At 38.6% G+C, this 23111-nt stretch overlaps 1 protein-coding gene across 7 annotated transcripts in view; it reads right to left on the bottom strand.

Annotated features, from left to right (window-relative positions):
- The window catches only part of LRFN5 (leucine rich repeat and fibronectin type III domain containing 5), a 244941-nt gene extending 222569 nt beyond the window's left edge, over positions 1-22372 (bottom strand). For 4 of the 7 annotated variants that reach the window (XM_046007306.1, XM_046007307.1, XM_046007304.1 and 1 more), the window contains exon 1: positions 20803-22372. The gene's annotated coding sequence lies outside the window, so the exon portion shown is untranslated. The remainder of the gene's footprint in view (positions 1-20802) is intronic. The other 3 variants (XM_046007301.1, XM_046007300.1, XM_046007302.1) reach the window with 3 other exon arrangements.
- Positions 22373-23111: the final 739 nt, after the last annotated feature.

Below are 23111 nucleotides of genomic sequence, written 5' to 3'. Positions count from 1 at the left end.
TCGATCCCAGGACCCTGAGATCATGACCTGAGCCGAAGGCAGCGGCTTAAACCACTGAGCCACCCAGGCGCCCCTTCCCCAGTATTTCTTTATTTAGTATAAGTCTTCCAATATTACTATATAGCAAATATTTAGCTTGATATCAACACACTCAGGGAAAATTTTTGAGAAAATTGTTGCCCGTGTTCTGTGTTACCATTACCTCCGTACCCATATATGAGTAATTCATTTCAATAATTCAACTGAATGATTTCAAACACTATTCTAGACATTTGAATAAAAAGTAAATTTTAAACATGTTAAAAATATCATGCTGTCAAAGACATCAGAGTCTGCTAGTATATTTGGGGAGAAAGATAAGGAAATGATTTAAATAGATCGTGTAAGTGCTGTGATTTAAAAAAATAAATAAATAAAAATGCTGTGATGCTGAAAGGCCATTCACTGCACTGGCATGGGAATACTGAGAACCACCTGAAGGCTCTCTGGGATATATGCTCTGAGGGTAGTACAGAAACAAAGATGTGTGACAACAGCCTCAACTTCGAGGCATCCAAGAAGCCTTCTCCAAAAGGGTATTTTGGAAATTTTGTTGAATAAATAATTTGAGGATAATGAGAAAAATGATATTTTAGGAAAAAGAAAGAGAAGAATCAAAGACTGAAATATGAAATAGCTAAGTATATTTAGAGAACTGCAAATAGTTTAGTGATACTTGGACAAGATTTTGTACCAGCTATACTAACCACTCAATTAGAAAATTCCATCCAGAGAAATAAAATGGTATTTTTCTGACCTAAATAGTGCACAGGAAACTTTGAAAATGTAATTACATTCAGGAGAATGAGTTGAAGTAAAACAATGGAATTATTTTACAAACAAGTAAATAGGAAGTCTTTCAAGGCAATAAAATAGCTTGGAGCATAACCCACAAATAAGTGAGCCCAAAGTTGATTGACCGGTAAATTTCAGGCTCCAGTTGTTGGATAATTTATCTGATGGTGTAAAAGAAGAAATAACCCTAGGGCAATACATTTTTGATTAACAGGAAATACTCTTCAAACAAATCTTTAAGCCAGCATTTGAGTCACAGCAGTCTATATTATCTAAAATAGAAAGAAATGCAGAAAAATCCTCATACCTCATAAATAACTAGAGAAAGTATTTTTTTTGCAAATACAGAGACACATGGCATCATATACACACATGCACACATGCATATATAATCCTGTAATACCATTTTTTAAAAAAACAGCTGGTGATGAATCTAGGATACCATTTGAATTTTAAAAGTTTATAGATTAAATGAGAATTTACAGGAGAGAGAACAGCAGCCCAGATAGAACAAGTTATCCCAAAATGTACCATCAGCCATCCACATGGAACATGGGCTGACGGGAGACCCAGAAGAAAGTGAGCCTGACATATGGGATCCCACCTTGCACGTCCTTAGAGAACACTGGACTTCCTGTGTCATAACAATCTCTGCACATGCAAACCAACTCTATTTCTTCAATGCCAACACCAGTATGAGACCCATAATACTTAAGTGGTGCTCAACAAATTGAATCCATGAATTTCAAAGTATCTTTCTCGCTGCTACTCTGTACATTCAACCAGGACAACAATCATGTCTCTCTTGTCTCCTCTTGGATCTTCAGATCTTACTGCTATTTTAGGCATGTGTAGAATGTTATCTATAATAGTTATTGGATAATCAAATCAGTAAGTTAAAGATACAGAACCTAACCACAGAAAAAGAGGACCAGTTTAGAATTGCTTCATTTTATCTACTCTGATAAATGGTTCTACTGATATCTTCATGAGAAAGAAGTAAATATTCTTAAGGAGAAATGAGAGATAAAAGGAAATTAAAGTTATAGTCAAGATTCAAGAACTCTGAATTGAGAGACCAGATGAGCTGCACTCTTGACAGAACAGTCTCTTCACAGAGCTTGGACCTGCTGTGCAACAAAATATTAACTCAGCAATGTTGAAATAAGTTATCAGTCCAATGTCACTAAAACCTAGAATGGTAAATGCTGAGAAAATAATAGTTTTCTTATCTGCAATAAATAAAATTAGCTCCTAATATACAGCATGTGCAATCATCAATTGCATAAATGGACACTTCAAGTATATTTCATTGTTTCTCTTTCTAAAAGGGGAAAATATATACATTTCAACTGATACACAAAGGCTTTTAACCTAGTATTCTTTACTCCAGTCACTGAAATTACAAGATTGTTATATCAACAAAAAGTATCGCTCTAAGACACTATTCACTGATGAACCATTCACTTATAGAATTAACCCCACTGAGGGGCGCCTGGGTGGCTCAGTGGGTTAAGCTGCTGCCTTCGGCTCAGGTCATGATCTTGGGGTCCTGGGATCGAGTCCTGCATCGGGCTCTCTGCTCAGCGGGAGACTGCTTCCCCCTCTCTCTCTCTGCCTGCCTCTCTGCTTGTGATCTCTCTCTGTCAAATAAATAAATAAATAAATAATCTTAAAAAAAAAAAAAAGAATTAACCCCACTGAAATTATTCTTTTCACTTCACACTAGTATAGATAGATGGCCAGATAGATCAATATAGACAGAGCTACATCTTTGATCATGTTGTCAACTTCTTTATCATTACTTTCTCATTACAAACACGTGGTATATCTATAGTAAACTGCAATTTCATTTATAAAAATTAGGATCTCATGAATTCTATGAATGGTGTGGAATAACTACTAAAATCAAATGTGTAGACAAAAGAGGATCTTACAGAATAAATCTTGATAAATGAAAAAAATATCTACAAGAATGCTTCAAAAGAACAAAAATTTAAAAGGTCCTTGGGAAAATTATTTTTTTTTAAAAGCCCTAGTTTGTTTTTAATGTACTTTTTTTCTTTTACTTTTTTTTCTGCCCACTCCCTCCACCCTTCCTTCCCACCACTCTCTGCCAAAAACAAAAACAAAAACAAAAACCCTAACCTCCTGGGAGGGGGAAATAGGCAATGGTTGCTAATACATACAGAGTTTCTTTGGGGAGAGATAAAAAAGTTCTAGAATTAGATAGTGGTGATGGTTGCACAACCTTATGATTGTAATAAAAACCACCACTAAATCGTATACTTCAAAAGGGTGACATGCAGTGTTTGAACTATATCTCAAAAAAAGTGGAAAATCAATTTTAAGAAATTAACTTTCTTAGAATTATGCTGTGAAAGTTAAATGTGAAATAAAAGCTCTCCTTTCATGCTATTGATAACTATTATTTGAAAATATACCTAGGAATGATAAGATTTGAGTGTTTTTCTTACTCTAGGAATGCGCATAGTTGCAATTATTTTTTTTGTTAAATATAAGATAAAATAGCCTTCAAAAGTGTAGCTTCTAAATAAAATCTTAAACAACAACAACAACAACAACAACAACAACAAAGGCCGGAAGGAGGACACGTGGGTGGTTCAGTCAGTTAATCGTCAGCCTTCGGTCCAGGTCATGATCCCAGGGTCCTAGCATTAAGCCCCTTTAAAAAAAAAGTTTAGCTTCATACTTTTTTTTAGAAGATTTTATTTATTCATTTGACAGAGAGAGAGAGAGATCACAAGTAGGCAGAGAGGCAGGCCGAAGCAGGCTCCCCGCTGAGCAGAGAGCCTGATGTAGGGCTTGGTCTCAGGACCCTGAGATCATGACCTAAGCCAAATGCAGAGGCTTAACCCACTGAGCCACGCAGGTGCCCTAGCTTCATACTTCCGTACAAAATTCAAATAACACTTTAATTTCTGTTAATGTGGAATTTATTGGTATTTTCTTTCCTCATTACCAATCTTCTAGACTAGTCTAGCAGGACCTCCTATATACTTCTGTTTGGGTTTGTTTTATTTAGTTTCTTAATAAATTGGAGTAAATTAGAAAACATAATTTTATCTTCAAGTTACATTAAGATTCTAGAAAAAAAATTAATTCTTTCTCTATTTAATGATCCAATCTTTCATCCATATGGCAAACATTATGCTGGGGTCTGAGGCTAACACAAAATGCTCAAAATTCCAATTTTCAGAAACATAAAGATGTGGACTTAACTAAAACCCAGAATGAAACATCTTTTACCATGGAAGTCAAATTTTCCTATTACTTTAGATTAAATTAAATACTTGAGTTTTACAGTTTCCTTTTAAAAAGTTGCAATATAAGGCAGAGCAAAAACTCTGAAGCAGTTGAGCATTGTTTGATATTTCATATGGTTAAGAAAATTTCCTTTAAGAGGCATTTAGTTTGTTTTAAAGAGTGCAAACAATATTCTAGATAAGCTTGGTTGCTAATTTCTACAATTTGTTTATAAAAAACAAACCTGTAAATATCATTGATATTTTTGTTGACTTATTTAATACTATAACATCTAGCATATAGTTTCATTATTTAGAATATTCATTTTTAATTTTATTTGATCTATAATAGTAATGGTTACTTAAACCCTACATTTCAGCTTCTTATTATTATGAATTGTTACATGTACAAAGTAAAAAAGTGTCAAACTCTATAAAAGGATAAATTTGAAAAATCACTTGACCTTCCTACCTGGAAAGGAAGGAGGAAAATACCATCTAATTTTTTGTGTGTATGTATACTTCCAAAGAATGTTAATTCATAAATATGTATTTGTGTGTATCTGTATACATGTAGGTATATTTTTTATGTAAAAACAGTAACATTATAGCTCCCATAACTTCTATTCTTATGTAACCATATATATTGGACAGCTTCCTTTATCAGTAAGTATAGATCTATTTTGGTTATTTATTTATAAAGATTTTATGTATTTATTTTTCAGAGAGAGAGAGACCGCACAAGCAGGGGGAGCTGCAGGCAGAGAGAGAAGCAGACTCCCAGCTAAGCAAGGAGCCCAGTGCAGAACTTGATCCAGGACCCTGGGACCATGACCCGAGCCAAAGGCAGCTGCTGAACTGACTGAGCCACCAGGCATCTCTAATTCCGTTATTTAAAGAGCAGCACAATATTCCATTAAGAAACCTGCCCGTTAATGATAAATACTTAGGTTATACAATGTTTTATAAATATGTTTTTGCTATTATAAATCACACTGCAATAAACTTTCTTGTAATGTACATTTGACTTGCAAAACTTTGTCTGTGAAATAAATTTCAAAGCCATACTTTGATCCTATCCTTTAACAATGCTGAAGTACTCTGTAATGAAAAGCACTCTGCAATTGTACTCTCCTCTTTGATTCATTAATGTATCTCTAAATATCCATCACTTAATCACGATCAAGATAATACAGCAATCTATATCTTAGGAAAATTTGAATGCAAATACTAGCAAAGAGTATATCCTTAGAGTTGCTTCATTAAAAATTAAACTGGCAACTGACTATACTGTAATTAAGATCTTTTATATGGAATTAGTCAATTTTTAGAACTAGACAAAGAAAAAGGGAAAAAAGAATCAGGAGGACATTCTTTATTGACTCAAACAAAAGAACAAAAGAATGGAATGAAGAAAATTATAAGTCTTTGTGTATGTGTGAACTGTGAGAGAACCAATATAAAAAGGTACCATGATTCCGTTATTTGTTCCTTTGTTTTTGCTTTGTTGTTGTAACTTTAGTTAGACTCTATACTCCAATTAAGGTTGCCAGCAGTGATGTAGAGTAACAGTATTTCATAATTCAACTACTGTTTTAATCAAAACGTCACTTTGGTCTGTCCTGGTTATACTTCAAAAAGCTCAGGGTTACCTCAATTAAAAGTTAATCTCACAGCACTTTGCAGATTTCATGCAGCATCATACAATGAGTGCTCTGCTCAGACTGAAAAAAGACAGGGAAGAGAGTGCTATTTTTACATCTCTTGCTACATTCTATTTTTGCTAATAACCTTCCAGCTCAATGTTTTTCCTTCTGTAGAATCACCTGAAGAGGTTGTAAATGATATGATATTACATTACATTCTCCTTGTTCACAATTATGAAAAATCTAGTGTTGATTTTAGTTAAATAATAGCAATGATACTTCCACAAAAGGACTAATTGCAGGAAAACAAACGAGTTATTCAAATTTCAGTTCGCACTGACTGATTAAAAGCACAATGTCTTGGCCTATACATAAAAGATTTACAAAATATGCTTTTTTTTTTTTTTGAGGTGCCCTCAAAATATGCCACTTCAACATGTGGACTATTTTGAGCTGAACGCAGACCCAGAAGGCTTAAGAAAAAATTTTGTCCCTCTTTTAACTACACAAAAGAATCTAAATGGGAGGTCTTTCCCAGAATAGAGGGTATTACCAAAGATAATTTTTATCTGAGTGACCCATCTATATGACAGGGAAAACATCTAATTATCAAAGATCTGCTCCTCTTATTAGTGCAATTGAATTGCATTCCTTCCCTCTGAGGTCCACACCTCTACCCCTTCACCCCAGTTCAGAATGACATATATACCTAATTTTGCCTGGCTGTCTTTGGAATTTCCATGTCTGTGTGCATTCCTGGTACATACAACATTAAATTTAATTTTCTCCTTTTAACCTGTCTCACATCAATTTGATTCTCAGTCCAGCTGGAAGGACCTAGAAGAGGACAGGAAATTGTTCCTCCCCAATGAAATTATTTCAAACCTTGGACAGATGAAGCTAGAGATATTTGATACTAAAATATCTTACATATAGTAGGCAGGAACCATTTCCTTTTTGGTAATTTAGGAACTTCTTGCTGACTACGTAATTGATTAAACTAGACACATTCCACTAGAGAAAACAGGAACATTGGCTAACCACACTGCATTATTTTCCTCACAGGCTGTCACCAACCTCTTCTTAACGAAGAATGCAGAGTTGTGATTTCACTATAATTATTTAGTAAATTTTAGGGTATGTTAGTCAAACTGACTCCAAAAGGGATGTTTCTATCTCCACTATATTGGAATAAATTAAAATGAAGGCAAATATCCAACTCTTAAAGAATGGATGATACCGTAAAAAGCCTGCCCAGTGCAATGAAAATATAATAGAAATACGAGTACATATTGGGGGCCCCTCCCGGCTGAGTAGGAGGAGCATGTGATTCTTGATCTCAGGGTTGTGAGTTTGAGCCTCATGTTTGGTGTAGAGATTATTTAAAATGGCTCAGTGGGTTAAAGCCTCTGCCTTCGGCCCAGGTCATGGTCCCATGGTCCTGGGATCGAGCCCCACATCGGGCTCTCTGCTCGGCGGGGAGCCTGCTTCCCTCCTCTCTCTGACTGCCTCTCTGCCTACCTGTGATCTCTATCTGTCAAATAAATAAATAAAATCTTTTAAAAAAATAAATAAAATAAAATCTTAAAAAAAAGAAATAGGAGTACATAATTGCCTACGGTTACCAATTAAAGCTAGAGAGTGAGAGCTGCAATTTGTTCATGAATTTTATAACAAAGACACTGAAGATTGATTATTAAAACCATTTAATAGAGGGCCCTTATGCACATAACTACATTATGTTGGGAGTTCCCTAAAAAACACAAATGTGTTTGATTACTTCTCTGAGGTACCACTTAATAGGAACCCAAGCACACAGACATTTTTTTCCAAAATCCCCACAGATATTAGTTTTAGCCATTTTATTTGTCAAATGGAAGTTTCTTTATTTAATGACCACAGGAACACTGCAGTCCTGAGGGAATAGCAATGAGCTTTAAGGAGATGGAAGGCTGAGTCTGAACAGCTGAGCTGACCCTATGTTGAAGCAGTGGCCTTCAAACTGACCTGGCTCACCCCAAGCCAGGGGTTTATTACTTTCTTCTTCCAAATGAAAGCCTACCAGAGAATCAGTACAAGATGATGGCCTGTCCCAGTTAAAACTCAGTTCATTATTACTGCCTATGACATTTAAATTAAATTATAGTAGAAAGGTTAGAAAGGAAATTGATCAGAAAATATGGACTTAGTCCTATCAAAAAAAGTACAAGGTTTTAAGAAATGCATAAGTCATATGCAGAATGCCACATTTCAGAATGCTGAAAAACAGACCATGAAAATAAATGCAAAGCTACAATTATTCAGGATTTGTGTGATTTCTGTTTTACAAAGAGAAAAGAAAAAGAAGCTACCTGACACTTTCAAAATTTATATTTAAATTCAGTCACTTTCTTTCTTATAAATTTTGACAATGAATTAAAAAATGATTGTTTTCCAGAAGGATTTATTCACAATCTTCTTTTTAAGTGTGATAATTGCTGCCAGTAGTACAATATATAGCATTCATATTAATAATTTAGTATTTTATAAAAATAAACAAGATGTGTGTGTTTGTGGATGAATAATCTCTTATTATAGTAAAATAAAGCCTACCTTACATATATATATTACAGGTGTTATTTAACTTCCCTATGATTCATAGATAAAATTTTCTTTAGCTAAATTCTATTAGAGCCATTCATTTGATTTTTTTTTTTTACTTTTTATTTATTTATTTATTTATTTACAAGATTTTATTCTTAAGTAATCTCTGTACCCAACTTGGGGCTGGAACCCACAACCCTAAGGATCAGGCATTGCATGCTCCATGACTGAGCCAGCTGGGTGCCTCTATCATTTTAAATATTTTACAGTCAGACTATAGCTTGACCACTTTCAATTTGTTACCCCAAAATAACAAAACCTGTCAAGAAATCTTAAAGCAGGAAAGGGGAGAATTTGCCACCCCAAAATACGCCTCTGACATAAAGATTAATTTAGGTTGATTATTTTTAAGAAATAGCAGACAAAGGAAAGCCTCTAAAAACCAAGTAGAAGTTACCCTTTTGTAGCAGACATTCACATTTTAAGAGAAGTCTCCATTTGTAAGGGTGTCTTCCTTTCTGTACCAGGGAGAGGAGGATTAACTAAATCTCCGAAAATTCTTATGGATAGTGGAAGAGGTACAATCTACATAACAGCCATACCCACAACAACCATTACTGTGCTTTGTCTGGTAATCTCCCCCAACCAGCTTCCCCTCCCCTTCAACACCTTTTTATTTTAGCCAATAACAGGAAATGGTATTTAAGGTGATGGCTTGAGCCATTTAGAAGAGTTATTCAGTTTTCCCAGGACTCTTCTATGTATACAGGAGGTATACATGTTGTTAAATTTCTGTTTTTCTCCTGTTAATCTGTATTTTTATTAGGCCGGGTGTGGGGGGGGAGGGGAAGTAGTGGGTGGTTTTACCCAAGAACGTTGAATTATTTTTCCTCCCCTACAAGTTTGGTGACCACCGAGTGGACATACTGAGACATTATACTCACTCTGGAGTCTGCAGATGGAATCCTGGAAATTGATACACATCATGTTAAGGAAGTAAATTTTTATGTACATTGCAACATGATAGAATATGTATTGTTATTTTAGAATTCTTTAGTAGAAATTTCAAATGATTACTACAACATACCTTACCTACCTTACATTAAACTCTAAAATCACAGAAATATATAGCAGTAAGAAAATGTAAATAAAATAGTTCATATTTGATATATTCCAGGAAGATGTTCAAATCCACTGGGGAACACCTCCATAGAAAATATTTAGGTGAACGTGACTTACACTCCCATGCATCCCTTCACAAATGTATCTTTTACTAAAAGTAAAAACAATGAATTTGACTGCATTCATTTTGTAACTATGTATTTTTCACAAATAAATAATAATCAGAAAGTTCTGAAGCAATTATAATTATACTGCCCCGTGGTCTACACCCTGCACCTTATTATACTTGTAACAGTATGTCAAATGCCTGTAGAATAATTTGATACATAAATGAGAACATCATTAAATAAAATGAGGGTGTATGAAGTCCCAGAATAAAGTAATTGTGCAATCTAGATTCAATTTACAAAAGAAATGGATAGTAAATATGAGTCACTGAAACATAATTAGAAAGTAAAATAAAATCTTGGAGAAATGACAAAATGTCATTCTGAACCAAACCAAGCCCAAAATGCAACTTAGAGAAACAAAGATAAATTCTCCCTTGGGCTTTAGGTGGATGGCATAATCTCTAGCATAAGAGATAGAAGCATAGAGAAGCTTCTCTAATGCAGGGATAAGTAGGTACAGTCATAAATAGGCAAATCACTATTAATTCCCATGTACATTCAGCCATGTTAGTAAATACCTTAGGAAAAGGAAATTTGAAGAAATCTGAGGCATTTGAGGAACCAGCAAATACTTCCAGAAGTTTAAGAAAGGAATGTATTCTTCAAAAGTCCATGAGTCCATGGATGGGGGCAGCATGCCTAGAACTTGTGGATATTTAACAAATATTTGTTGATAGTATAAAAAAGGGAGTGAGGAGGGGCACCTAGGTCATTCAGTCAGTTAAGCACCTGACTTTTGGTTTTGGCTCAGGTCATGATCTCAGGGTCTTGAGAATGGAGCCCCACCTTGGCCTCTGTGCTCAGCAGGGAGTCTGCTTCTCTCCCTCCTCCCCCCTCCCCCCAACTCAAGAGCATGCACACACTCTCTTTCTCTCAAATAAATAAACAGATATTTTTTAAAGAAAGGAGAATAGGGAGAGAGACAGGGTTGTCTTCCAAAATAGGCATAATGGTTGGCTATATCCCATTACCCAAAAGAGTGTCTTAGTTATCTACTCCTGCCCCATAACTTAGGGGCTTAAAGTAACAAGCATGTGATTTGTAGATTATGAATTCGGGCTAGTTCTTCTGCTGGTCTCATTTGTGGTCATTCTTGAGACTATAATTACCTGGAAGCTTAATTGTGTCTGGATGATGTAAGGAGGAGGCCTCATTTGCATGTCTTGCCACTGGTTCTGGCTGTCAGCTGGACCACTTGTTTCCAGCAGGGGACCCAGGACTTCTCCACACCATGGTAACATTTTTTTCCAGAAGGGCAAGAGTGATGGCTGTACGATCTCTGGGATTCAGCTTAGAAATGGTACCACATTACTTCTGCCACACCTATTGCTGAAAGCAAACTGCAAGGCCAGTCCAGATTCAAGGGGAAGGCAAATAGACATCTACTCTTGATGGGAATATCTGTAATGAATTTGTGGCCATACTGAATTCACCAGGGGAAGTAAGAAAGTAAATCACAGGTGGGAACACACCACAGGGCTTAATCTAGAAAAGATTTGTTCTGCCAACAAGTGTATCTATACTTAAGCATGAGATTTTGGCAGACTGCCAGACCCCTCTGTCATCAAAATAACAGCATAGAAATCTGGATTCAAGATGACAAAATGAGTTTGTTATTTGACTTTTTCTGGCCCTGTCTCAAAGGAAGGAGGTAACTGGGGGTAAAGATTGAAGCGCTCATTAATGACTGTCACATAAATAACATAGTAACAGGAATAAGAGGTAAGTGGAATGCAGAGCACAATTAGACAAATGCAAACATTTCAGTGATAAATGATCATTAATGATTTCCAAGTTCCATTTGATCCTAACATTTACAGAATTCTCTGATTCTTCTGTCCTAGGAAAAGTGTTACAGGGAACAATTACTCATTAGTTTCTTAAGAAATAACAGCTAGTTTATGCTGGCTGGCAATACCCTTTTGCAGATGGAAACTGAAAATTAGAAAGAGTAAATCACCCAAAATCACAGAGTCTAGTTTAGCAAAAAAGTTTAGTATATACTTATACCCCAGGCCCAGGATCAAATATCTCTCCATACAAATAACTATCAAATCCCCTAACAGGTATCTGTAAAGCCTTTCATAGACTTCCAGACATAGAGTACCATAAAGAAAAGGAAATGAAGAATAAGGTGCATATCGAAAGGATGGCCCTACTCCTTGAAGAAGGTTAAAAACACATTTTGTAACAATCAACAGAAAACAGCTTTAAGAGGCAGATGAGAATAAAAATCTCCTAAATATAGCAGATACAGCACCCTCTTTAGAATCAGAAATATCTGAATTTGAATTTTAGCCCCGTTAGTCTGTTAGTCATATACTCATCTGTTAGTCATATACTCATGGATAAATGAGTTAACTATCCTCAGCCTCAACTTGCTCCTCCAAAGAAAGGAATATAATCCTACCTAAATTGTAGGTTCATTGCATGGATTAGAAGAAGGTAAAAACCAACAGCACCTGGCACAGAGAATATACTCAGAAAATGTACTTATGATGATCATCATCTATTATATTTATTATCCAAGGTATATTGGAATTTTTCAGTACTTTCCATATAAAATACATGAAGGAAAACTCATGTGCTTTCCTTAGCAGATGAGGTCTTGGAATGTTATTCATCATTAGGCTCTTAGTTCACAAAGGAATTTAACAAACTTGTCATTTTGTTAATAACTTCCCATCGCTGAATTAAAAAAGAAAACACACCCACTGAAAAAGTTTGCTATAGGAGAGCAAAGGGAGAACAAATCAACGAAAAATTGTACACAGACAGGAAAGAAAAGTTGGAGGAAACTCCTATCAGCACAAACTGCCTTAAACATGCCATGAATTGGTCCCTAAGGGCTTTCTGCAATCATTAACATACACAGCAAAGACCGGAAGGAAGTCTTTAAAAAAAGATTAACTATTTAGAATTGTGTTTTTATTTTATTTATTTTATTGTGTTTCAATTTTAATAACTATTAGTATTCGCATTAAAAGTAAAACTTTTAAAAGAAACATTTTTAAACATGGTGCCAAAAAAATAATATTCAAGGTTATGGAGAATGTTGGTAACCAAGACTCATCCTGCACGGATACCAGATAAAGGGAGTTTTACTGTTATTTCCTTCTGTATTCAGATTATTTCCCCTTTATTAGGAATCAGGTGACCTCATATGGAGCCTGGAGAAACTGCTGGGAGCCTTCATATGAGGTAATTTTATTCACTTATGGGGGAGGTAACACGACTGACTTAGTAACTATTCTAGAAATCAGTATCATCTAGGTTTAAGCGTAGATTAAGAGGCAAAGACTTAAGAGTATCATCAAGACTGACTCAGGACTAGGGTTGTGCCTCTAAGGGAACATTTGGTTCTCACTCTAGATCACAGCTTCCCCAGAGTGGCTTCTATGCCATTTGGCTTTTAAGCCTCAAAGGAGAAATAGTTACTTAGCCGAATAGGGAAGCATGTATTAAATGACGAATAAATTGTTTTTAAAAGAATCAAAGAATGAGTCTTGAGTCATTCTTTCCTAGATCAGAGAACCCAAGATGCAGCCAGATCCTTCCATCCCTTTAGGATAAGATGAAAATCCACTCTTTTTGTCTTGCTCCATTTCATTATTTCTCATATACATTATGAATACCAGTATAATATTTATAATTTACTTTTTCGCTCAGTACTTAGTGAAGAAGAATTAAGTAATTTGACCATTATGAGCAAATCATACAATGTGAATGTTTATAAACTGAAAAGTATGATGTGAAAGTGAACTCAGACTTTAAAGATTTTTTTTATTCATTTGAAAGAGAGAGACAGAGACAGAGAGAGCACAAGCAGGAGGAGAGGCAGAGGGATAGGGAGAAGCAGACTCCATGTTGAGCTTGGAGCTGGAGATCATGATCTGAGACAAAGGCATACGCTCAACCATCTGAGGCGCTTAGGTGCCCCAATCTCAGATATCTTCACTAGTGTCTCGACTCAGAATGGCAAAGAAGGAAAATAATTTTAATCTCGTTACTGAACTTGGATTGATGAGTTGTAGTATCTTAAAGGTATAGGTAAAGAACTCCAATGCCTTGTTCGGGCTCAAAAGGAGAGAAGGCATTGATCAAATAGTAAGTGTAACATGAGTGCTGGATGGACAATTACAGCATAGCATGTACCTGCTTTTTCTGTTCCAAAAGCAAGGAAATGGTTCTGCTCAATGCTAAACTAGTCAGCCTGTGGGGTTTGCTGGAGCTGCTATCACACTTTCATGTAACGTGAGACAAACAAACTGGAGGTGGCGATCAAGATGTAAGACAGATAACATTTTTTGATATAAAACGTAAAGGGCTTGAAATCATGACACATAGAAAACCATCCCAAATCAGTTTAGGTCTAGTTATGTTTATTTATGTATTTATTTATTTTTGGTTAAAGATTGTATTTATTTATTTGAGAGAGAGGAGAGAGAGAGAGTGAGAGAGAGAGAGAAGGGACGGGAGTAGGGAGGGTGAGAGGGAGAAGCAGACTCCCAACGAAGCAAGGATCCCAACATAGAGTTAGATCCCAGGATTCCAGTCTTGACCTGAGCCAAAGGCAGACAGACGTTTAACCGACTGAGCCACCCAGGCACCCGGGTCTAGTTATGTTTAATCATAAGCAAACAATCATGGTTTGGGTATCTCAAGTAACTCAGTTTAAATATTTGAGGTACTGTCATTGGGAATTAGACTTATAGTGTATCCCTCCTCCCATATTAAAATTAATTAGAAGTCAAGGATGTCAGATGCTTGGCTCAACTCCAAAAATAAATTTGATAATTAGCCTATATAAAAATGGAATAATCCAGTTTAGGTGGAGTGATTTTGAAATCACTGAGGGCACTCAAGTTTAGTCAAGATGACCACTTGGCAGGGATGCTTTAGATAAAATTTAAATTTGAACAGATGTCAGAATAACCCAGATGTTTTATGCTGCTAGACCTATCACGGGGTAAAATGGATTTAAATTTGAATGTCTTGGATAAATCATGCACTCACCAGTGTAGCAGAGATCCTTCAACCTATAATTTCTTAAGCCCAGCCAGATTTCCTGGGTTTAAGATTTATATCTGCTTGGCCTCTGAAGACAGTGGACTGTGTGGTCCTTGGTTTGGATGAGTTTTAGCATTCCCTGGAGCCCTGAGAGTTGAGGACCCCAAGCATAGGCTTTGAAGTCATCCAATTACTACCTCTTTAGTCTTCTCCTTTACCCTTAGGATAGCTAAGGATGAAATGACAATGATGATGGCAATGACGATGGTAATGATAGCAGTTAAATGTCTTCTATTATTAGGTTCATCTTATAGGTGAGGACACTGAGGCTCAGAGAGGTAACAGGACTTGCTCAAAGTTACAAAGACTTAAGACATAGGTTTGTGAAATCCCAAAGTTCATGCTTCTAACTACTGTACAACATCAACCTCCATAAAACACAGTAACAATTTCCAAATGTCTTCTCTCTTACTACAAAGCAAAAAAAATCAAAATAAAATTTAGAAAATCAGTTACTTTCAAGCTTTTGTATCTGTTTACATCCTTCCTGTTACTAAGACAATAAGTTCCTTGAGGTCAGGATTCAATGTCTAGTATAAATTGTTAAAGTGCCTGACATTTGAACAGTCAATACATGGCAAATATCCTACATAATTCCCAAAAATAACCCCTAAATTTCAATGTAAAGGTAGGCACATTTCTATTAAATGAAGCACTTTAAAGTATCTGTGAATAGAACGGCTGTAACAGTATCCACGTAAAAAAGAAAAAAGCAGATATACTACTCTGTGCAGTGTTCAATATTGCCATGTAAATCATATGCATTTTAATATTGTTATACAAATCCACATAAATCATTTGATAACCCAATTTTAATGTCATTGAAAAAATAACAAAAAGAGGTATAATGACTAAGAAAATACCACAGCCTATATTCCCAAAGAAGTGAAAATTTTCATAACAGAGTTGCTATGTTCCCACTAATAAATCACTTTATTGCAAATATCCTATAACTTTGGAAGCAACACCACTAAGATTCATGGAAAACCTACTTCAAGACAGGAAATGGTAAGTCAACATGGGGAATGGAATGCAGAGTGCTACTGATATGCACCTTTAGGTCTCTTTAGTATTTCCTCAAAAGAGCTGCACAGGGTAAAGTAAAAATAGAGTAATACAAACAACTCTGCTTTGGCTACTATCTCTGATTAAATGCACTAGTACTGATTGAGTATATATTGAATTAATCAGTGTTTTCTTTCTGCCTTTTTCCAAGAATTCAGATACTGCTTCCAGAGTTGGGGAAAAAAAAGATCCTATAATTTTATATGTTTGTCTTATTACTTCTTTTCTAGACCCTTTCTGCTCTAAAATCTAAAATAGATTCAATATCCAATGGTGATTCTGCAATTGTTCTTCATAACATCAAATTCAAAATATTTCTTTGGAAGGTTTTGTTTTTTTTTTTAAAGCAATGAATTTCATATATGCTCCCCACAAAGAAAAGAAATAACATGAGGTTTAGGGTTAGAAAGATTTCTTTTATAAAAAAATATATATTATCTAGGAAGACTCAAATTAATTAATTTATAATTTCTTCCCAATGTGACCAAGTCTGTAACAATAAACATAGGCCATCAAAGCCAATTTCTGAGAAGGCTTACTGATATAGCTTGCAATTTAATCATAAAGCCTTTTCATGTGGTTTACTTGGTATCAGCAAGATGATAGAGCATTTATGTAACCATGTAATTCCATTATAATTTTCTATCACTTGTTAACCATCTTCATAATTAGTATTAAATTATGTCATAGCTCAGTAAAAAGCATTCTGTCAGAACAGTATCTATCAGAATACTATGATGAAAAATTTTTAAATGACATTAGCTCTCTTTGAATTAAATTCTTATATTTCTATCTCTTGTTATACTTATATGAAACTGGAGTTTTCATAATAACATACAATTTATGTGGATAGGGCATAACAAAAATGGTTCACTTCTAACCAGAATAGCTTCAATACTGATAAACGTAATTCTTCTTAATTTCACCATGCACACACCATGTAATGGACAAATTATTACTGCCTTAGGTTTTAAATAGTCCTCACTGATTGAAGGATGCCATGGGAATAAAAATGTGGATTGTAAAAATATAACAACTGGCCTCCCTTTCAAGGTTTATTAACAAGGCAGAGCTATGCACATATGTGTCAGTGGAATGATGTAGCAAAATTACCTGTTAGTCATATAGCCTATTTATTAAAAGGCCTATATTCATACACTTATTCTTCAATAAAATATAAAAGTTAGAACTGATTACCCTATACACAAAACTCTGAAAGTAATGCCAGTATGTTACTTTTCTAAGTAAATGAAAAATAACAATTACTGGGATGAGTTAATAGATTAGCCAGTTAAGCCACTAGAAAGTTTTAAGTCATCTTCCTCCAACCTCAAAATTGGCACATATTTATTAGCAATCTTATTCATTGTAATTTTCTCTTAAAATAACTGAATAGATTTGATATAGAACTTATTACATGGTAGTTTTATATAGAGGTAGGGACATTGTTAGGTATCTGCAATCATCTCACTCCCAACCACAAAACAACACAGCAATAGTATCAGCAGAAAGCAAGGTCCTAATTTCACCAGCTAGAAAAGTCAGCAAAACTACCAAGCCTAAAGTGCTTCAAGCAGCAAGAGGAAACAGAACACTGGTTTAAATGAACAAAAGGGAACTGATGGTCATTGAGGAAAAGATGAAAAGCAGATATAACTCATGATGGTCACTTAAACACCAACGCTATAACCAGACGCCACTTTAACTCCAAGAATGCATTTAATGACAGAGGAGAGAAAAATGATGGAAGAGGGGATAAAGGTAGGACAATTTTCCTTCAGGTGACCAGGTGACCACAGCTTTTGCTATCCCCTTGGGAGAAAAAAGGGGAAAAAAAAAAAAAAAAAAAACCTCTGGCTGGTATTAGCCACAGATATATCTTAATGAACCCCTCCCAAATCACTCAAACACAGGAGTCTCGGATTTCAAAACTGAAGCAGTGAGGCGTGTGTGTGTGTGTGTGTGTGTGTGTGTGTGTGTGTGTGTGTATTTGTGTACACATCACATGTTTGAAAAGGAAAAGAGGTGTGTGAAGCACAGAGAACTGGTGTTGCTCAAGGTCACTCTCCTCTTGAAAAGAGAAAAGGAAAAAGTGACTACAGAAATGGTGTGGGGGACAGAAGTCAAGTGACAAGTTCTTTCCACCGGTCTAGAGCCTTACATCAGTTCCCATGGGTATCCTGATGGCCCTGTTGTTCTGCCCCTCTTGTTGGTAAGCACAAGAGAGCCTAAAAGGAAAGAACATTTTGTTGGGAAATTTCCTATTAACACCTGACAGTCTTAACCCATTAGTGAGACAAGCCAGCTCCATATAAGTACAAGGTCAGTGGACTCAGATCTTCAGACAATCTGTTGTGTACCTCTGTCACTCCAACAAGGAAGAGGGGAAGGCAGGCAGAAATCTCCATTTTTAAGTAACTTCTGCATATGAAACTCTGTGCAAGGAGGCCTATTTGGTTTTGACATTCCACCTAACTCCCAACTGCACAAATGAATGGCATTTTAAAACATGAACCACACAATGATTTACGTTTAGGCTTCTAAGCACTCAACAAACAGTTAATGCATTTGTTTTGCCTTCCCTCAGGATGAGGACACAAAGACAAGACTTAACCTGCAGAACAGAGAAAAGGCCAGAGAGAAGTGAAATGAAGAGGGAGATGGAGAAAACCCATCATTTTCCTAAGTACTTATATCTGCACCAGTATTCCTTCTTTCTTGGGTTACCCTCTAAAGAGGGATGCCTTATTTGCTGACAAATATTATGAATATGATATAGTTTCTGTTGTAATAACATTCTGGAGAAATTTGGGGGACAAAGAAATGTCTTTGTGAGATTGTTATTGCACACCAATCGTTTTTTTACCAGGATTTGCTGAGTGATGGGGGAAATACAAATACATTAACTTAAAAAGAAGATAAAAGAAAGGAAAAACCCTCACCTAATTCCTCCCAAATTCCCACTTATTTTTAGTTTTCATTCAGGCAGTACCTTTTTCTTTCTGAGTCTACAGAGAGTAGTGTGGATCTGCTTTACTGTTAAAGTCGAATTACCCTCTGTACCCTTTATTGGTTCTCCCTAGAGCTGGAACTTACAGAGCACATCTATCTGAAGAGTGGCCCTCACTGCCTTCAGGTTTATTGGGCACAGGGCTGGGGGAAGGAGGAGTTGTCTTTTCAGTGGTATTCCAACTGGAGATAAAACAAGAGTATGAATGACCTAATTAAATCCAGGAGAGCAAGAAGGGTGGAAAGAGAGAGGAAAAAGTGGAAATCTAGGAAAAACACACTTAGTTTCAGGTTTTGAATCCTGAGAAATCATGCAATCTTTGAGTACCAAGGCGTTTTTGCAGCCAGCTTTCCTTCTATGTTCTTGAATATTCATTTACAAGGGGGTGGAGGATTGCAGGCGCAGGAAGTCAGGCAGGACCTCACTGCCCTCCACGGGTCTCTCTCCACCTCCTTCCTCTCAGATCCAGGCCGCCACCTCAGCCATGATGCGCCTACTGTCTGCCAGGGGGCCTGCTGCACTCTCCCGCCCCTCCCCAAAAAGTGTCAAGGAGGGCCTGGCAGCTGCAATGCCGGAGCCCAGCCCCCAAGCCCGCTGCATATACGGCCTTGTAGCACCACCAGCCTGCGAGGGCTGCAGCAGCAGCCGAGCCAGACTCCAGAGGAGTCAGGGCCATCAACGCGCAGGGACAGCAAGAGCAGCTAGCTAGTGGCCAGCTTGTAGTCTGCAAATGCCATCATATGGATATCTATAGAATCGCAGCAAGCAGAGAAAAAGAGGCAGCGCCCCGACACTTTCTAAGCCTCTTTAGCAAAGAGAAACCTCCGGCGCATTTCCAGTTGCTGCTTCTAAGAGCAGGGCTCTTTGCACTCGGCCGGCCCACATCCTCTGCTGGGTGCACCCAGCAGGCAGCTAACGAAGGCAGGACACAAACGAGCACTCCTTAGCTGAATTATTCAGACCGCCTTCACTATGGAATAAAACATTGATGAGACTACTTTGCAAGTGCTTTATCTTCTTAATCCGAATGCTCTCGAGAAAGGAGTGAAATTTCTGCAGGGGGACGTAGAGGTGACAGAAAAGGGAAATAAGAGAATTAAGGTGCAAGAGTAAGGGGCTTTGGAAGTTCCTTAAATTTGTTCTGACTCTGCCAGCCATGGGAATCTCCGTTATAACGTATCAGACCCAATATGTTAATTAGGCAGTCGCAAATCCACCCTATTCCTTGTAAATCAATGCACTGGCAAGAATTTTCAAAATACATATTATACAGAAACAAGCAAACCAAAACCAACGAAACAAACCACGCGCACACAGGCTCCACAACGGAGACAATATAGCTGGAGATGGTATTGGGATGGTGGTTGTGGTTTTAGCCTTGCTCCTACAGATATAAAAATGACTTCTTTCATGGATCTATTTTGCCATATCTAAGCAAACGCTCACAGTTAAATACCATATCTCAGCACACACGCCCGTGACAATGAATTCCTTTTCATGCAAAGCAAGTTCCAAGAAAACTCCATTTCAGATTAAAGTCTCCAGATGCGTAATTTACAACTACTAAAGGATCTGGCAATCTCCTCCACAATAAGGAAAGGAAAACAACCTAGCACCAGAGGCAGAGAAGGGTCAAAATGATCCTTGCCTGAAATGATGGGTGGAAACCAAACACCCTCTTGCACTCCACAGTCTGGGGAGTGTTGGATACCAAATGGTCTGTGGCAACCATAGCCTGAAGGAAACATGGAATTTTAATCTCTGGCATCTTCAGACAGGTTCAACATGCCTAGCTTTCCAATATATATCATCACTTAGGGTGGAGCGTATCCATATTCCCTTAGCTTAAGTGCTCAGGTATAGATTTATATCCCACCTACTAGAAATTTTCTTACATCACGGAGCACCCTTGGATATCCAGCCCTTCCTAATGATTTTCGAAACATTAATAAGTAAAGTAGCCTGCAATGCAGATAAGACACTAGAAACAAGATCAGAAGGAAACTGGGTGAGGCGGGTAGTCATTTGCTTGTTACCTGGTGCCTCTAGAGGAAAAGACGGTCGTAGGAGGACTTTCTGCCCGCAGGTACAATCCCGGCAAGGTGGCTCCAGGTGGCTTTCACAGTCGTACGCGGGTCTCGCTCGTCACTTTGCTGCCCTTTGCCATAGCTCAGCACCCGCATCCTAGGGAGTCCGAAAGGCGGCTCCTGCCACTGCCGCCGCTGCCCGCAGGTCGCGCTGGGTGGGGGATCCGCGGCGATCGCCCCATGAAACCCGCGTTTCTGCGCCCGGGGAGCGGGCAGAGGCAGGGCGGCCGCGCACGCACACACAGACACACTCAAACACACATACACTCACACACTCGCACAGAGGCGCGCGCGCCCTCGCATTCACTCTTGCACACGCACATCCAGCACAGCACGGGGAGGGAGAAACAAGGAGGGGACTGGTCCTTCTCACTATCGGCTTTGATGCCCACCGGACCACAGGCAGAAAAGAGAGTGGTTTGGCATCGCCTTTTGATCACGTTTCCTTCAAGTTCTCCTCCAACCCAAATCCACGTAATTCAAGAACTGGTGACATTTTGGTGGGGAGGAGAGAGCCGGGAAAGGGCTGAGGAAGAGTCGGGATTTTGTTAAGCAGTTTGAAAAGCAATCCTTGTTACCTTGTTTGTACAGAAACCAGCTCGAAGGGCTGAACTTTTGGCTTCAGATGATGTGGACTGAAACATAAATATCCTTCTGCCAAAACAGTAAGGTCTAGATGCACAGAGACAAGACGGCTACAAGACCCTCTGGTGACCTTGTGATGTACCTGGAAGCAAGTTAACACTGGAGCTTTCCAAGCCTCTGGGTAAAGCGATCCACACACACGGGTCCACAGCCAAGCAACGGTTCCGAATCCAGCCAGGAAAATGGGTCTGGGCGTCCTTCCTGCTCTTGGAGAGCCTGGGCATCGAGGGGGCACGGACGAGTTACCATTTGCTTCTGGGCAGTTGGATAAAAGACAGTCAAATGCATCAGAGAGGCGCGCGCGCGCGCGCACACACACACATACACACACACACACAGAGCTAGCTGGAGAGCGGCTTACAAAAAAAAAAACAAAAACAAAAAACAAAAAACAAAAAAACAAAACAAAAAAAAACGCCAAGATGACTTCAAAAGGTAGAAAAGATCCAGAATCTTTTCGGAAAACAGAAGGGTCAGCAGGAAGGTTATGAAAATTCCTTCAGGTCTTTCATTCTTCCTCTCTTGTGAATGTGTGTTTGTATTTCCAGAAGGTTTCCTTGGTCGGCCCCACCCCCGTCCAGTTGCGCTTTTTTCTCTTGAAATAAACCGACCGTGCAAAATGGATTATATGGGTGGGTTGTGCTCACAGCCCAGAGCTCCACAGTCAAAAATCCTAAGGGAGCAACCAGCTGCAAAGCCATTCACATCCTCTAGGGAAAAGGAAAAACACGCGCAAACACACGCACACACACACACGCGCGCGCGCGCACACACACACAGTCCTCAGTTCGGGCCGCTTTGCACACTAGCCGACTCCCTGCGCGCCGCTGCACACAGCGCCCCGCCCGCTGCCCGCGGCGCCGGGGCTAGTCTGCAGCTGAGGCGTGCAGCTTCAAGCCCAGGTCCCCGGCTGCGACCAGGGCGGGCCCGGGTTCCCAGCTCCCCGCAGCAGCCTGTTCCGGCAACGGCAGCCGCCCCGCCGGGAAAGACTGCGTCCGGCGCTGCAGCATGGAGGCGGCCGCGGCGGCCGTGGCTGCGGGCGCGCCGCCGTGCGCCCAGCCCTCGCCGCAATGACGGGAGCTACCGCGCCTCCCAGACTCAGAGTCAGGCGAGACGCCCTCTGGGGCCACTGTGCCTCTCTCTACCTTCGCGCCTCTGAGCCGGGCATGCTCGGGATTGATTAACCCCGGGCTAGAGGAGAGGGTCCGCGAGGTGCCTGGAAATTCCCAGGCAGGGGAAGCGCGGAGGCGTTGCAGGGAGGGGGAGGGGAGAAGGCGGAAAATCTGGAAATAAAGGCGAACTTCTAGAGGCGTCCCCAGCGTCTTGTAAAAGGGAAATTTGCGGACCACCCACTGCCTCCACGGTTACGGGATAATGGAGTGTCACTGGGTCAAGCTGCGACTGCTAACGGCGGTGGGAAAAGTCATTTGCTATAACCTCCAGGAAAATCTGAGATGGAAGGCTGCTGAGTTGAGGTCTCTGTCACCTGCGATGGCCTCATCCGGGGTTTCCTTAGTAGTAGTAGGTAGTGGTTCTCTTACTAACCTGATAGGAAAAGAAGCTGAAAAGAACATTTATATTTGAGAATCAATTCAGCTCAGCCTCAGGCATTC

The sequence above is a fragment of the Meles meles genome, chromosome 6, assembly GCF_922984935.1.
Source record: "Meles meles chromosome 6, mMelMel3.1 paternal haplotype, whole genome shotgun sequence".
Lineage (NCBI taxonomy): Eukaryota > Metazoa > Chordata > Mammalia > Carnivora > Mustelidae > Meles > Meles meles.
The sequence above is the reverse complement of the archived record's forward strand: the minus strand, read 5'-3'. Positions and strand labels throughout refer to the sequence as shown.